Source organism: Sciurus vulgaris (assembly GCF_902686455.1).
Source record: "Sciurus vulgaris genome assembly, contig: HiC_scaffold_177_arrow_ctg1, whole genome shotgun sequence".
In the NCBI taxonomy this organism is placed as follows: domain Eukaryota; kingdom Metazoa; phylum Chordata; class Mammalia; order Rodentia; family Sciuridae; genus Sciurus; species Sciurus vulgaris.
In genome coordinates this window covers 1768606-1783613 of record NW_027632876.1, presented here as the reverse complement: position 1 = coordinate 1783613, position 15008 = coordinate 1768606, and the positions used below count along the sequence as shown (strand labels likewise).

Sequence of the window (15008 nt, the reverse complement as noted above, 5' to 3'; positions counted from 1 at the left end):
GCATCAAAATCCAACTACTGGAGCCCACTTTAGAGCTTGTGACCCTTATCTACATTCCCAATGCTACTGTTGTTCCAGGGACCACAGGTTCTCAGTGCATCAACCAAGTATGCCAGATGCTCTTCCAAGTTTCCCAATTTAAGTATTACATGTCTGAGTAATTGCTGATGTCCTTGATGCATGCTTTGGTGATAAATGTGCATTAACTTATAATAACTAAGGAGCTTGTCAACATTTTTGTAAATTATTCCAAGTACATTCTCCCTCCTGACTTCTGGTCATTTCTCTGACATCAACACAAAACCCAGTAAGGTGGAGAGGAGGTGAAAATGAAAGCAACCAACTCTGCTATGTTAGAGAAGCTCTGGCAAATATACAGAGATGAAGGCAATCTACACTAATGGCTAAAACTGAATTGGGGGTTATCTGGTGAATTTTGATGATCCACTGTCTCTGTTCCAGATAGAACTGCTGATAAAAACAGTAACTTCACCAAAGTTGACTCAAGTGTCAAGGCAAGGGACTGACAGGGCAAGCCTATTTATTTTTGGCTGCTTGCTTCTCTCACCTAAATCTGACAGTGTCTGAGGTGGCCAGTGGTTGGTCTAAAGCAGGAAAACTTCCCTTTGTTGATGTCAAAATAAACTATATGCAGTAATTACCTTTTGTGGGGTTTCTGTGTTGCACATGAAAGACTGAAACTTACATTTTCTTATGTTCCCAAGCCTTGTTTGTGTCATGATTCATTTTACTTTCATATATTGATTCTGTAAAAACCCAAGAGGAAAATGACAGCAATCTTTCACTAGTTTTTTTGGGCTTGGGCATACAGGAGCCTTTTCCAGCACAAGCACCATGCCATGCTTGGACTCTACCAACAGATCTAACTTCAAGTGACAAAGAATCATTAGCTACTGGTTCTTATAGACTTGTCAAGCAAACCAAATGCTATGTGATTTTAAATAATTTAAATACTCTTACTTGTCATGCAGCATAAAGGGCTAATAAAGAAGTTGTGAGGTTTGGCCAGTAAATATGGCATTAAAAGGAGGTATCAAAAGCAAACTGAAATCAATAGGAAAATTATGAGACAAGACTGGAAAGAGCCCATTAACCCTGGGACACGTGGTGGAGCATGGACTGGTGGAGGGAGCACACAGGAGGAGTCACTCATGCAGCAATGGGTGGTTTTAGTTTAAAAAAAACCAGAAAGGCTGAAAGTAATTACAATGTGTAATAAAAAAAGTGAAGAATATGAAACATAGAAGAGATTTACTCAACTGAAGCATAATGGAGAGACAGGCAATAAAACAAGAAAAATTTCAGATTATTGTCAAAATATTATGTTCTGATATTTTATGTTACAATGACTAACAGAACATTTCATAGCTTTTCTCTTCAAAATACCATTTGTACACAAGTGATACCAAAGGATACCTTAGATTATGAGGTACAAATAAAACATGGAGACTAATTTTAAAATAATGCTAAGAAGAATAATGTCACCAGAGGAAAACACTATAGAGTTAATTTAACAAATAACAGTAGCTGTTTCAGAAGTCTGTTATCTCTCTCTCCTATCATATGGCAACATAAACAAAATACTCTTGAAAGTACAACAAACTTTCAACAGTGGATAAGCTTTCTTTATGATCTCAAATTATTCATTTGCTCACCCTAGAGCCAGCACTGTCAGCAAGGATGCCAGTGTGGGCTGCCATTTGGAAGCAAATCTATGCCCTTCACAAGACCCACGAGATGAACCCCATGTAGTCACTCCTATGCCATTAACTCCACCCTTCTCAAGAACCTGGGCACGGGATTTCTCTCACCTCAACCTCTGGGAAGAGGGGTGACATGCTGCTGGGGACAAGGCTCACATGTTCTACAGTAGGAACAGGAGTTTCAGGCTCTCATGAAACACCAAGAAGCCCTTGGGAGTAATCATCCTCACTAATGTAGGAACTTTGCTTTGAGGAGAGATACATTAGATATATTTTCACCTGAATCACCAACTTTTCTGTAATCATTCAAAGAAAATTGTTATCAAATATTATCACTCTTGTGTTCGAACAGGCTTCAAGACTGTTATGAACAGTTTACTTCAATCCCAGAGTAACTGGGTAGAAAACTAATGTAAAAAATGATTGAGAAGGAAACAGCACCATTCTCCACCACTACAGATTCCCATAAGTAACAATGAACAAAGTTCCTCAGGTTTAATTATTCTAGTGACCAAGTCAAAGCACAAAACCAGCTCCAATCTCTTCAAATTTAACTAAACTTCTTCCTTCCAATAAAGATAGCTTAAAGAAGTATTTTCCTTACATTATCAAAGTAAAGGCACAAAAATCTATGTCCAAGAACTCATAATTCAAAGTTAAAATTTTATTTGAGAAAATAAGGGTCCATGTGAACTGAAAATACAAAGTGGGGATATGATGCTATCTTGGAGATTAACTTAAAACACACACACAATCTTACTCAATTTGGAAGGGTTTAGGAAGATGGAACCAAGCAAATTTCTCAAATGCTCCAAAAATGAGGGTCTAGGAACTACAGACTGCAAAGAAGACTGATACCACAATAGGGTTAGTCTAGTCATGCCACAATCCTTAAGTCCTTTAAAATACACCTTGTAATAAAGTCATATACATAAATAGTAGGAAAATGTCTCAACCAAAAGGTAAATTTGGTCCTGAACAACAGAGTAACAACATTCATACAGAAAAACACTAAATAACCATGTCCAGAAAAAGTGACCAATGTGCTAATAAGTTGTGGAATGCTACTAGGTTTTCCTCTTGTTCTCATTTTAAGAATAATTTCAGGAGAGGCAGAAGACATGCTTACTAAATCTGCATATAAGAAAACCTCTGAGTATTTTGAGTGACAACACCAAGACTCAGAACAATTTTAACAAACTGATTCAACCAGCTGAAACAAACAAACCCTAACAAAGACAAATGTCAAGTGTCATTTTAAGTTCAAACAGTTAATTGTGAAAATAAATAGGGGTCCAGACTTATCTTGACTGTGTTGTAACACAGTAAATTTCAGGTACTATCAAGACTCACACAGCTGTGTTTTCAAGTCTACATTAAACAGTGCCAGACAGCTGCACTTTTTTAGTGTCTCCATTCCTGGCCCCCTGTTTTCTGACAGCTGTCACCTCTTTAAGTTATCAGAGTTTTTTTGCCCCACTTCCAATTTGCCCCTTCTAATCATCTGACAGCTCCAGGAAAACCAGACAAGCAAGCAGGAACTGTGTACAAGTAACACAAGGATCCAGAAACTTTAATGAGGTTTGCTACATATATCTTAATTTCACAAACAGCTTTTGCTTTTTTCATCTCTGGCTCTACTGCAGGTGGCTGAAGCTGCAGGATACAGGTCCTCTATAGGTGATATATTTCTATGGCACAAGCAAATCAAGGAAGGCAATAAGCTCTCATGGTTAGATGTTGGTCAGACTGTGTCTGGAATACTGCTTTCAGTTCAAAGAAACAACTGTGACATATACAGCAATAAGAGTAGTTGGTGAGGAAGGCTAGAGGTCCTGTTTTATTAGGCCAAATAAATGTGCTGGGACGTTTAACCTTATTATGTTTGAAAATGGAACAAAATGTCTTGGCAGGGAGCAGCGTTGGTACTAGAGCCACCATCAGAAAGTCTGAAAGGCTGCTCCAGGCAGGACGGGCCAGACTGGATATTCACTTCCCAAGTGGGATAAAGTGTGAACAATGGTCAAGCATTAAGGGAGAGCAGATTCTGGCTTAAATAAGAAAAATGTTTAAAATGTCCAACAGTAAAGAGTTGCTTTTCTAGGTATGAGCTACTTAACCTGAAAAGCACTTAAGTTGAGGCTAGAGTCTCATTTCTTTGGGATGGTGTAAAAAGAATCCATGCACAGGTTAAACTTTACTCTTTTGGAGGACTGAATGCAGGGTGCTTACCACAGTGCTACATCTCCAACCCCTCCGTAAATATTCTGAGACAGGGTCTGGCTTAGTTGCTTAGGGCTTCTCCAAAATGTTGAGGTGGGACTTGAACTTGCCGTCCTGCTTCGGATTTCATTCTTCAAACTCTGCCAAAAATGCAGTATAACAGAAATTTTTTTTGCAATTGATTATCTGTAATACACCACAATTCATTTTGATAGAAGACTGAAATAAAAAAATGAACATGACCGAGATGAGTTTAGATTAACATATCAAAGTAAATTATCCCATAAACAGAACATGGCAAAACCATACTCCTAAAATGATAAAAGAATACATATTACACTTGAATGGTTTTAAAACACAGATCTCTAGATTTAAAGGATCTTTCACTTCAAATCCATTGATTCAAATGATAGGACTCTTGAAACTGAAAATAAAATTATGCCATTTATGCAAGGGAGTCTTTGCAAATCCTACAACCCTAAGAAAGTTTTTTAAACTGAAGGAAAAAAAGCTACCTCTCCTGAATCCCAATGATCATTTGTACTGAGTGTCCTTGTTGATCCAGGACCCCAAAGATGCAGTTGCAGCAGGACTTATAAGTAAGGAAACAAGAAAAAAAGTAAAAAGAAAAAAAACCTCATCATTGAAAATTGCAGAGTACAGAAGTATCATTTGTAGACTGGGTAGGATGCCTCATCAAATTTTTAGATGGTTTTATCACCACATACATGCTGTGCATTTTGTTTTTATGAGACTTCTCAAAGAATACATATATTGAATTTCATGAAAAAAAAATGTTTCCAGAAACTGTTTCTCTGCTACACAATTTCTCAAGTTTAATAAGATAAAAGTAAGGGATATCCTTTCAAACTAATATTAAAAATTTTTTATTATCGATACTACCTTGAACTTTATAAATACAATGACTTTTTCCAGGGTAGATTCAATAAGGTTGATAGGTATTTGATCCTTTCTATGAATTTTGTTAATGGACACACTAAAAAGATATGTTTATACTCCATTTTACCTATAATGCTGTATTGAGGAATTATTTTTAAAATATATTGTTGTATATTACTACACATAGGAATACTGCATTTTCTCTAGGTTTTTACAGAGAGATCCCTTATTTTCACCCGTAACAAATTCTGCCATAAAGTCTGAAAACCAAAGTCATTTCTGTATATTAATTGTCTCATCATACTGAGTTCCAAGACAGCAAATTCCTTTTCCCCCTACTTGGTTCCCCTTAGTCTTTTATTTAAAAAGGAGGGGGGAAATACATTCACACACCACTTCACAGTCACCTCAATTGTCATTTTACAGAAAATTCCCAATAGTTTTACTCATTCCAATTTCTCTTCAGCTGCAGTCTCCTTCCTTTGATCTTAAAGAAATTGTTTCTTGTTTACATTAGTGATGATTTGTTTTAAACTAGACATTCTGTTGGCTTTCTTTTACACATTGTGAAGAGGGTATTAGTATGCCCCAGAATGTCACATTTTGTTTTCATTTCAGCAGCACCTCTGCCCCCTCTCCCCGCAAATATTTTCCTGAATGTTCACATAACCTTAATCTCCAACATGAATCAGAACACCTCCTGTTATTCCCTCCCCCTCAACTAAGCATCACTCATCACTCTTTCTTACTGATAATACCAAAAATGATGACAATCTCAAAGTTACAAGGTTCACTAGATTCAATTCCCAAGAGCAAAGTTGTTCTAAGTCCCTCCATAGCTAAAAACCCCTCATCATCTTAGTTGTCCCCTCAGGGTGCATACTAACTTGCTCCCTGTCTCAGTAAACAGGACATACACTGGAGGAGGAAAAGTTAGAAAGACAGAGGTTGGGACACATTTTCAGGACTTGGAACACTACGTTATGCATTAAATGAATTAATCACGCAAAAAGGTGTCCTGAAAGGTTATTCCATGGGGTAAATGATGTAACTACAGTTGTCCACATGTGGTTAAAAGCACGGAGGGTCAGGAGAATGAGGAAAACAAGTATTTTGAGAGTCTCCTCAAGTGTTACTAATAAAGGCCTGAATCAAGGGGACTGTAGAGAAGAAGAGAAAGAAAGGAAAGTATTCCCTGATGTTTCACAAAATGAAAAGGAATCATAGTTGAGTAATTTCAACAAATACATACTACTATGATGATCCCCATTTTTGTTTAGTAGCACATTCAAAGAAAATTCTTTATGTAATGAAAGTGATTAAGAGAATCAGAGGGATGAGTTAAGAAACTTCAAGATTTGCATTGTAAAAAAATAACTGGGAAAAGGAACTGAGAGGCTGTGATTTTCCAAAAGTGAAATTCAATTTTCAGAGCAATTTGAAAATTTACAAACTTCTCTGAAAATCCTTGTGATTTTTTTTTTCCATTTCTCTAATGGCAACTTCATCTTCTGCTTTAGTAATAAATGAAAGGGAATTAATACAGCCTGAAAGTCATTTATAACCTTTTAGTTTTTATCAAAATTAGAGTTTTGTAGGACAAAAAATTGTTTGCCAAAGTATTTTACTTTACCAATATCTTTAATATAGGAATGACCTATTCACTGCTCCTAACCAAAAACAATTTTAGAAAGTTGACTGGAAAAGTAGGACATCATTTTCTCATTCAACATTACTGAGTACTTAAACTATGGTAGGCCATATTCCGTACTAGAAACAGGGAATTCTTATATAACAGCCTTTACCTAAAGAAAAGTCTGTTAAAAAAAAATCACTAGGAAAGACATACAAGAGAAGTAAACATCCAGAATGGCAATGCACACCTTATGAAAAATAATTAGACTTTGGGCACAATTCAACTTTCATTATCTCAGTGCATTTAAATTTTCATAGCAAAAGGAAAGATTTGCAAAATGGCTGGTGTACAAATTCTCAGTGGTATCTACTTCCTAAGAGATAGTTTGGTACTACTTATATAATTGTTGAAGGATCAACTGAACACTTAATTCACATTTTTGGAAGGACAGGTAATTTCAATAGAAGAAAAGAAATAACTAGATATATGACATAAAAGCATTCCTCCAACTCTCTATGTGGTTTGGGCTAAGTCAATTTCCTCCTGTATAATATCCTCAATTTGTCTTAATATCTGCTATTATCTACATCAGATATTAAAATAACAAATGTATGACACATTGCTAAAAATATTGGAGGAAAAGTATTACATAAACCCAAAGTTCAGTATTATAATTGATCTTTCATTAGAAAACTGCACTCAACAGCAAAAGGCAAAAATATCTTTTCACAGAATCCTTGTCACTGAAAAAATCTGTAGGTTTTCATCAATTCATTTAGTAAGTGTTTGTTGAGGACCTAGAACATGCTAAGGACTATTTAAAAATCTGTTTCTAAGAGAGAGGAAAATGGACAAATTTGTGGAGCTTAATTGAATTAAGAATACATTTAGTGCTGGGGTGTGGCTCAGTGGTAGGGTGCTCGTCTAGCAGTTGTGAGGCACTGGATTCATTCCTCAGTACCACATAAAAGTAAATAAATAAAAGTATATTAAAAAAATACATTTAGGAAAATAGGAATTCACTGAGGAGGTGTTATTTGAGCAAAGACCTAAAAAGTAACTGAACTGAGAGAAGCACACTTCAGGCAGAGGGAACAAAAGTAAACAGGTCCTCAAATGAGCTTACATGTAGATCAGTGAAGGAACAGCAATGAATCTTTTGAGGCTGGACTGGGCACAGAAAAATTAGTAAATGGGATTATAGCAGGGAAAAAAAAGTGTCAGGCCTGCAGGCTATTGTAAAAACTGATTTTAATTGTGAAGAGACAGTGTGTTTTTGGATGGTCTTAAGCAGGGAAGTGACGTGAGTGACTTTTTAAAAGTTGGACAATTAACGCTAATATTAAGGTGTTTGGAAACAGCTACTTTAAGTCAAAAAAAATTTTTTTAAGAATTTAAAATGAACACATGAATTTGGGAGGAAAACAAAACACAAACAACGGGTTATACTAATAATCCCTAGCTGCTCATGAAAGGGATAGATGGGTCAGAAACCAGGTGTGACAGCTTAACATTTACTGCCGACCAGATTTTTATTTACTATTAACCAGATTAACAGACCCCGATAGTGAGAAAAACTATAAAGTTTTCAACAAATTCACTTGGCCGCTGATGAACCCGAAAACCCCTCCGTTTGACATGGCATGTGTTTAAAGACTCGCCTTCACCTCCTGAAGTAGGTGGGGCCGTGAGAGCCAAGCCATCTGGGTAGTGAGATGCATAAGCAGGGAAAAGGCTCTCCAGTGATGCAACTGAGCTGCCCAGTGGACCACGGTTTATCTGGTCTAGTGTCTGCTGCATGAACTTCAGGGGGCCAACCTCTGGGAGTCAGGGTTGCCTTCACCTGGCAATTTCATCTTCTGCGGGTGACAAGCAGACTCCACCCTGGGCGATAAATCATCCTCAGGTCATCGTGTTTTCCCGCCCTCGGCAAGAAGCCATGGTTCTGCCCACTGTTGGGCCTGGGAAAGCCCCCAAGCAGACCCGGGTGCGCACGGTCCCAGTGGAAACTCCCCGTTGCGCCTTCCAGAGCCACGCGCATGCAAGGGGAGAGGACGGCTGTTTTACCACGGCAACACCCAGAGGGTCTGGGGCTGTGCAGCTGAGAGCCCTGAGGTGGACCAGGAGTGCTCGCCGGGGAGATGGGCAGTGGCTGGTGGGGAGCTCAATATGTCTTAGGAATATCCCACCATTTCTGAATCAACAACTACCACCGTCACCATCCCAAACCCTTTTCACGCCCTCCAACGTACTCACAGTCCTCCATCATGTCCACCTTCCAGGATCTCCCTCGCAGGGGCGCAGACGCTACCTCCTCCTCAGAGTCTTGTGCGTTCCTGCCTCCCAGCCACCGCCGTGCCTGCGCGGTTCTTCTGCCGCAACCCCTTGTGTCCGCACGCCAGCAGGGTGCTCACTCCGCCCAGTTGTATGCCCCACCCCAGGTGCGAGCCTGTCACTGCAACTGCTGGGAGCGCTGGAGCGTCAGTGCCTGTTATTGCTCCTGCTCCATCTTGTAGCGCCCTCACCCTTGGACTTTCACTTCTCAGCTGCCCAGGGCACTCGAGGCTTGTGTGCAGCCTAGGCTTTCTGGCATTTCAGCTACTTCCCTGAAAGGTGTGTTGTGGCTGTCAGTGCTGTCCTCTCACTGCTCTAAGAGGAGGACCTTCTAAATTAAGATGTAAATCCTGAAAAGCAAGATGGCAGAATAAAGGAGGTCACTTTCCTTGCTGCTCTGCAGGTGGAAGCCAAGAAAGGGAATTTCTACCCAAGGTGAGTGAACCAAAAAAAAAGGGGGGGGGGGATTTACTGGAATAGATACAACTGTTATTAATTGTGCTTTAAAATAGTCTCTTTTAAAGAAATGAAAAATTGGGGAAAAAAGTGTTTTGTCACCTCCGTATATTTTATTCAGTACTTAGGATGTGCAGGGTGTTCTAAGTGCTTTGAATGCTTTAGCACATTTAATCCTCTAAGCCAACACATGAGGTTTAGGTACTACTATGTATTTTAAAAGTGAATATAGTGAGAGATAGAAAGGTGATTTGCTAACTCAAGTTTAGTCAGCTGGCCAGAACATACACTCAGGCAATCCAGAACCACAACCTGAGTTTTTAACCAGTCTACTGTACTGTCTCCTTAAATTGACTATAGCCTGGCCTAGCGGGTATTAAAGGAGGCAAACTTGCCTGATCTTGACTTTAGTTAAGACGGCTTGAATAATCTCTTTTTAAGAATGTTTGCTAAAGGTTTTTGGTAGCTCCCCTTTGTTAAAGGTGTGGGTACCTTTTTCTATGAGATGAGTCTCTTGCTGGCAGCATATTGTTGGATTTTTCTTCTTAATCCAATCTGTCAGTCTATGTCTTTTGATTGATGAGTTCAGGCCATTAACATTCAGGGTTATTATTGTAATATGATTTTTATTCCCACTCACTTGACTCATTTTTGTTTTTTGACATGATTGATTTCTCCTTTATTTGGCTATTCCTTTAGGCTAGTTCCTCCCATTGCTGATTGCATCATTGTTTTTCATCTCTTCCTCATGAAATACTTTGCTGAGAATGTTCTGTAATGCCAGCTTTCTTTTTGTAAATTCTTTTAGCTTTTGTTTATCATGGAAGGATTTTATTTCGTCGTCAAATGTGAAAGTAAGTTTTGCTGGTTATAAGATTCTTGGTTGGCATCTATTTTTTTTCAGGGCTTGGTAAATGTTGTTCCAGGCTCTTCTAGCTTTTAGGGTCTGGATTTAAAAATCTGCTGATATTCTTATTGGCTTCCCCCTGAATGTAATATGACTCTTTTCTCTTGCAGCCTTTAAAATTCTGTCTTTATTTTGTATGTTAGGTATTTTCATAATAATATGCCTTGGTGTGGGTCTGTTGTAATTTTGTCTATTTGGAGTCCTATAAGCCTCTTGTACCTGGTTTTCCATTTCATTCTTCAGATTTGGGAAATTTTCTGATATTATTTCATTGAATATTGTTCATTGCTTTGGATAGTTTCTCTAAGCATTCCTCAATCCCAATAATTCCTAAATTTGGCCTTTTCATGATATCCCATAATTCTTGTAGATTCTTTTTATGATTTCTTACCATTTTTTCTGTTTGGTCAATTTTGTTTTCAAGATTAAATATTTTGTCTTCAATGTTTGAGGTTCTGTCTTTCAGGTGTTCTATCCTATTGGTTATGCTTTCTATGGAGTTTTTAACTTGGTTTATTGTTTCCTTCATTTCAAGAATTTCTGTTTGTTTTTTTTCAGTATCTCTAACTCTTTATTGAAATGATCTTTTGCTTCCCGTATTTGCTATTCTAACTGTTGATTGGTGCGATCCTTTAATGCCTGCATTTGCTCTTTCATCTCCTCCTTCAATGCCTGCATTTGCTCTTTCATCTCCTCGTTTGTTTCTCTGATTGTTTTAATTATGTACATTCTGAACTCCCTTTCTGACATTTCTTCTGCTGTGCTATCATTGGGTTTTATTGATAAAGTTTCTAGGTTTGTTTGGGACATTTTCTTCCCTTGTTTTCTCATATTGGTCTGATATCAGTGGGACTCAGATTTCCTCTATTGTCTTATAGTATCCCTGTAGATTTCCAGTATATCACCTCCCAGCCTTCAGTAGCCTGAAGTCTTGGAGGAAGTTGATAATGCAGTGCTTCCGAAGAAAGCTGCCCCTAGCCCGCTACTGGGTCCTGGGCTGGGGGCTGGTTCTGCGTGGAAATCCTCTCACTGGGTGGTCCTGCTCCTGGAAGCTGGCTCTAGACAGGGCCTGCCCCCTCCTGAGGGAGCTGGGCTGCTCAGGGGAAAGCCTCTCCCTATCCTGCCTTGGTCCCAGAAGCTGCCTGTGGGCCGGGCCCACTGCTAGGTTCAGGGCTTGGGTTCTGCTCTGTGCGGAAAAGCTCTCACTGGGTGGGTCTGCTCTGCGAACCTGACTGTGGACCATGCCTGTCGTGGGAGGGAGCAGGGTTGCTTGGGAAGTCTCTCACTGCCCTGCCCTGATCTGAGAAGCCACCTGCGGGCCAGGGCCCACCGCTGGTTCCAGGGCTTGGGGTTGGCTCTGTGCAGAAAAACTCTCACTGGGAAGGCATTCTTCTAGAAGCTGGCTGTGGATCACACCTCCTGCTGGAGGGAGAAGGGCTGCTTGGGGAAAACTCTCGCTACCCTGCCCTGCTCCGAAAAGCTGTCTACTGTCTGGGCCTGCCGCACAGGCTGAGCTTCACCCAGTTGGAGAGACTCATCCTGTGGCTTTATGTTGGTCCAAATCTCTCAATACCTCCCCTTCTTGAATCCTGAGTTCTGAAGCGATGGGAGATGCAGTCACCCTCTTGTCCACCATCTTGGATCTCCCTCATGCACACATTTTTAAGGGCTGTTCTTTCTCATCACCCTTAGTAGTATGTGCACATTGCCCTTTGCCCTAGGAACCTATGGATACAAGAGAAATAAACTGACTACTAGGCCTAGAATCTTGTCTATGTGCAGAATTAAATAACAGAACTTTGTAGTTTGGCTAAATCCCTCATACTGGAAAACAGTCTTAACTCTCTGGCAGTTTCCTAGTGTGTCCTAGGCTCTCTGGTGTATAAACCTAATGCAATCAGACATTAATAAACTAGTTTCTCTAGTTTATTAATTTTCAATTATTTTAAATTTATATTTCTATTAGTGCATTATAGTTTTACATATTAGTGGGGTTCATTTACACATATTCATAAATGCACATAATTGGGTCTATTTTGATCCCCGGGGCTATCCTGTACCCACTCTCCCTTCCTAAATATTTTTTGATTATTTGTAAGCCTCTTCTCTTCAATGAAAATTTAAGAATCAGTGTATCAAATATGACAGAAATTTATAGATCAATTTGGGAGTTACTAATTTGCTTATTTACTTTTTTTGTAGTGCTGGGGATCGAACCTAGGACTCCAACTGTGCCAGGTAAGTGCTCTACATTCCTAGTCATGTTATTTTAACATTTGAGTATTTCCTTAAATTAATAATGTATTTTAAAAATCATATTTTTTTACTGACTCATAAAAATACAATTGAATTTTTTATATCGATTCTGCTTCTGGCAACCTTGTAAGTTTAAGTTTCGTATTAATTATAATAAATTGTACTCATCTTCTGTTGGATTCTCTGTAGTAATAGGTGCACTTGTTTAGAAATGTCAATAAGTCTTTGATATGTCTCCCTTCAAGAGGTGGAACCTAATACAGATCTCTTTCTTCACATGGGCTAGACTTAGTGAGTTTATTTTAACAAATAAGAAAACAGTGGAAGAGATGGTGAGATTTCTGAGATTTGGTTATAAAGGAGACTGTAGCTTCCATTCTGCCTTCTCTCTTTCTTTTTCTATGTCTGACAACTTGCTCTGGGAAAGCCAACTGTCATGTCATGAGGACACTCAGGCACCCTGTGTAAAGGCTCAGATGGTTTTGAACCGAGTCCTCCAGCCAACAGGAAAGGAAATGAGGCTGTCCTGCCAACAGATATTGGAGGAAGCCATCTTGGAAATGGATACTCTGGTTCCAGTCAAACTTTCAAGAGGACAATGGCCTTATCAGACATTTTGACCACAACCTCCTGAGAGACCTGGCACCTCTAAGCAGCTTCTGGATTTCTGACTCTCAGAAACCTTTTGAAGTAATACAGACTTTTTGAAAAGAGGAAAATTTAGCATTTATTTTATTATGACTATATAAATATTATTCACAGCAAAGTCACATAGAAAGTCACAAAGTCACAAAGAAAAAACTGACTTTCTATGTAACCTTTGCTTTTCCTACAGTTCACAATTGTTTCTTCTCTTTCTTTTATATTTGCTTGTTTTCTTTGAACCTCTTAACAGTTCTTTCATCTTTAATGTCCCAGTTACCCTCTATCCTCAGGCCACGATTCAGTGTTGGAAAGGCTAAAAGAATTCTTAACTTCTTTTCAACTTTAGGAATCTTGCTCTGTACCCAGTGAGATACAATTCTTAAAAAAGATAGTTGACTAATCAAAAAAACTTTATCTTTTCTCATTCTTAAATATGTTTTGTTTTTCCTCTAACAACCTTACTGATAACTTGACATAGATAAATTGTATTCATTTAACGTGTACAATTGGGTGTTTTGATATATATATATACATTGTAAAGTGATTACCACATTCCAGACAATTAAAAAATTGATCACCTCTGCATAGTTAACATTTTTTGTATTTGTGTGTGTGTATGTGTTGAGATTTACTTTAAAATCAGTCACCTAGCTTATTTCAAGTGTGCAATGTAGAATTGTTAACTACTGTCATCATGATAGACTTTGGGTCTTTAGAACCTATTCCTGTTATATAACTGAAACTTCATGTTCTTGACTGCCATCACCCTATTCCACACCCCACACTTCAGGCACCTGGCAACCACCCTTCTACTCTGAGCTTCTGAGTTTGACTATTAAAATAACACATATAGGGACTGGGGAGATAGCTCAGTTGGTAGAGTGCTTTCCTCAAAAGCAAAAGGCCCTGGGTGCAATCCCCAGCACCACAAAAAAAAAAAAAAAAAAAAAAAAAAAAAAAAAAAAAAAAAGAGGTGGATCCCACAGTACTTTTCTTTTGTTTCTAGCTTATTTAGCTTAATATAATGCCTTCTAGCTTCATCTGTGTTGCCGAAAATGGCACAATTTCCTTGTTCTTTTTTTTAAAATCAGAATAATATTCCATGGTACATGGGAGCCCCATTTTTACAAATCTGTTCATTTGTCAAAGAACATTTAGGTTATTTCCATGTCATGACTGTTGGGAATAAAGCTGCAAAAATGTGGGAGAGCAGATATCTCTTTTGCATACTTATATAATTTCCTTTGGTAGAGCAAAGGGGCTTCAGGGAAGGATAATCCTTCTAGGACATACTCCCAGTGTCTCACCTCCCCTGATTCCATCAGGAGCAGAGCAGTTTTCTTCCTCTGGGCCCACGCTGCCATGATGTGCTGCCTCACCTGGGGCCCAGAGCAATGGAGACTATGGACTGAAACTCTGAAACCATGAACCCCAAATAAACTTCCCCTCCTCTAAGTTGTTTTTTTTTTTTGGGAGGGGGGGTTATTTTGGTCACAGCAATGCAAAATCTGACTAAAGCAAGCCCTTTTTTATAAAAGCATACCCATTGGTTGTTTGAATTTCCTTTTTCAGAAGTGCACATTTAGGTCTTTTGCCCATTGTTTACCCAGGTGTTTGTTTGTTTAGCTGTTGAGTGGTAGGAATTCCTTATATATTTTTGATACTAAGCCCTTATCAGATATAGGTCTGTAAATTTTTTCTCCCTTTCTGTTGGTTTCCTCTGTATTCTGCTGATTGTTTCTTTGGTAGTGCAGAAGCTGTTTAGAGTGATGTATTTCCTCTTGTCTAGTTTTGCTTTTGTTGCGGGGTTTTTGTTGTCATATCCAAGAAATTATTGTCAAGACCAAAGTTAAGATGTTTTTTGTCCATGTTTCCTTCTAGGAATTTTATGGTTTTGAGTTTTACTTTTAAGCATTGAGTCCACTTG

The 15008-nt window shown here is 38.6% G+C and overlaps 1 long non-coding RNA gene across 2 annotated transcripts in view; it reads left to right on the top strand.

Moving 5' to 3' along the window:
- LOC306652325 overlaps positions 1 to 13205 on the top strand; it is a 61778-nt gene extending 48573 nt beyond the window's left edge. Inside the window, exons 1-3 of one of the 2 annotated variants that reach the window (XR_013761355.1) lie at positions 9026 to 9252; positions 12402 to 12418; positions 12864 to 13205. This is a non-coding gene — a long non-coding RNA (uncharacterized lncRNA). Of the gene's footprint in view, positions 1 to 9025; positions 9253 to 12401; positions 12419 to 12863 lie in introns of those variants that run through there. The other variant, XR_013761354.1, reaches the window with a different exon arrangement.
- Positions 13206 to 15008: the final 1803 nt, after the last annotated feature.